General features: G+C 45.3%; 1 pseudogene; it reads left to right on the top strand.

Annotated features, from left to right (window-relative positions):
- The first annotated feature begins 1720 nt into the window (after positions 1–1720).
- Positions 1721–2442, top strand: LOC109878489 (induced myeloid leukemia cell differentiation protein Mcl-1 homolog; annotated as a pseudogene).
- The last annotated feature ends 267 nt before the right edge of the window (positions 2443–2709 follow it).

Here is a 2709-nt window from a genome sequence, read left to right as displayed (position 1 = left end):
AATAAAATAGCTCATTTGGACACCCACCCTGGGTGTGATATCGGTTAGACGCTCCGTTCCCAGTCCTATGGCTTGCCTTAGGCTGATCCAACCAGAGTCCATACACCCAAATCGTATCCCCTTATACAACCTAGGGGCATGGCCCCTTATGTACTTGTATAAAAGACCGAGATATGTTGCACCTCGCTATCAGTGTACTTTACACAAACCATCAGTACCTTTTATAACACCTTGTGGAGCGTAGTGAACCATGCAGAACCCAAACTACAGCAGGACTACACTGGAGTGTGTCCCAGAAGTGCAGATAATTCAGGGGGTTGCAACGGTCGTGACTGTCTTCGACCATAGACTTGAGGTGGACAGTAACCAGACTATAACCCCTCAATACACCACTCCAGAAAACTGTTTCAAAGGTCGGAGGAATGAATATGACTTACTCAAAGACCCTAATGTTATGATGCGCGTTGATGGAACATATGACACATATAAGTGTGCTGATTGTAACATAGTACTGTCTGGATACAAAAGAGGTGACCCTGGATTAAATGAACACGTGCGACACGGGGAAGGCCAGTGTCGCTATGTGAAGCTCCAGTACAGTGGACGTGAAAAGGAGCTTATCATCCTACAAGGGAGGCTGAGGTTCCAAAGTGGGATGTTAGCATTCCCTGACTTCATGTTGTACTCGAACGACGGCTACGTTACAATCGCAGGTACAAAACATTGCATCATCTGTACATCGCCACCAGACCAAGATCATTACATGGCATGTCCTGACATTGGTAACCGCGTCAAGGCAACGTTGAAGCATCTGAAAGTGGCAGGGTCTATCGACAGCACTCCTTTGTTCACTAGCAGAGGACCTGAACATGAGTACAGATGGGGAGACCTCGAAACGGATAGCTCCTTAGCTTACGGCAGCAAACACTTTGGTGTACTAGGAGAGTCTGCCAACATGTACCACCTTCCAAATACGGTTGACACACACAAATGTTTCATGTGTAACCTCGAAATCAAGAACTTTGTTGAGAACGACACCCTGCTAGGTGAGCACATCTTTCACGTGTACAACACAAGCGGACGCTGTAAGTACCTTACCGATAGGTACACGAATCGAGAAGACGAGATGATGCTCTTACTGGGGAAGGAACGGTACAGGAGGGGAAAAATTGCATTCCCTGATAGCATCATCACCAACTCGGCTTATGGGTACACTTCAATCAGCGACCTGAACCGCTGCGTTGTCTGCAGCGCCCTCACCATCCAGGGAAGGTACCTACCCTCCCAAGGACATCACCCTCACTGCGATGAAATGACCAAAGAACTTCGGATGAGGCTGAAGACTTTCACTTTTATACCTTGAAATGTTGCCATTTTTTTTGTTGTTGCACATTACCTTCTACTGTAACAAACATTGTATGAGCATACATTCTATGAGCATGGCCGATATCATGTACGGTACTGGGATTGTAGTGTTGCTTTATTTAAATAAACGTAACATGAAGTACGCCTTTGATATCCTCTTGTCTCTTTGTCCTGGTCGACTGCACAAGGCCGATGTTACCCCTGGTGTAAATGTTGCATTCTGTCAGTGTTGGAGCTAGCGTGAATAACTCCCCTCATGTATATATAAGTGTCAACACGTCTGCAGACTATCATTGCAGTCATAGGTGTACCATATGCTACCATCGACTCATAAATGCACACAATCATGCACACAATGAAGATATCACATCAGGAAATATACCAGCACCAGACCGGAGCCCTGGACACCGACACCAGGCAACTCATTAAATGTGTCCTAGGACAATGTACGGGACTTCTGAAACCTAGGTGGAACGAAAGCAAAGCTCTGTCAACAATGAGTAGAGTTATCGGGCAGTTACTAGAGAAGCACAGATACACATACAACGGTAGGTATTGTGTTACGACACCAACAGCTAACCCAAGCCAGTGACAAAGTAATTTAGCATGTTTGCGCTATGGATGTTACAGGTATGATCAACACACTCTATGTGGATGACAGAGGGGATAACGTGAAGTTCCTCAGTGCAGTAGCCCATAGCATCTTTGAAGACGGGACCGTCAACTGGGGCCGTGTTGCCAGCCTGACATCTTTTGGGGCTGCGGTGTGCCGTACTTGAGAGGCAAGGGGAGAGACAACTGTGTGGATTTGGTGGGAGAGGAGATATCAGAGTACCTGGTCACTCACCACAAGGACTGGCTAGTCAAACATAACTCCTGGGTACGTTCAGTAATGATTGAGAGATGCCAACATTTGTCTTGGTATACCTGTAATCTAATATTTATTTTGAAATATTCCAGAATGGGTTCGTGGAGTTCTTTCCAGTAGCAGAACCTGAGTCCAGATGTCGGAACATCATCATGACCATTTTTGGATTGGCTGGTATTGGGGCAACAATGACCTTCTTGGTTATGTGACTCTCAGAAGAGTCCTTTACCTGTTACCACTTCACACTTGATGCTTCTCACCATAGTAGAGATTGAGTATGATGTTAGGCATATGTACCGTAAAGGCTAATAAAGTAGTGAACCGCATTTGTGTTTTTTTGTGTCTATTATGAGCCTGCGTCAGTTGTACAAAATAACACGAGTGCAGTGCACAACTACTACACAAGACAAGTACATCAAGGTGTACAATTTATTTGCAATGGTTTACGACAACAGTGGAGTTACATATATGTTTAC

This window comes from Oncorhynchus kisutch, unplaced genomic scaffold (genome assembly GCF_002021735.2).
Source record: "Oncorhynchus kisutch isolate 150728-3 unplaced genomic scaffold, Okis_V2 scaffold1316, whole genome shotgun sequence".
Taxonomy (NCBI): domain Eukaryota; kingdom Metazoa; phylum Chordata; class Actinopteri; order Salmoniformes; family Salmonidae; genus Oncorhynchus; species Oncorhynchus kisutch.
This window is presented reverse-complemented; position numbering and strand designations above follow the sequence as displayed.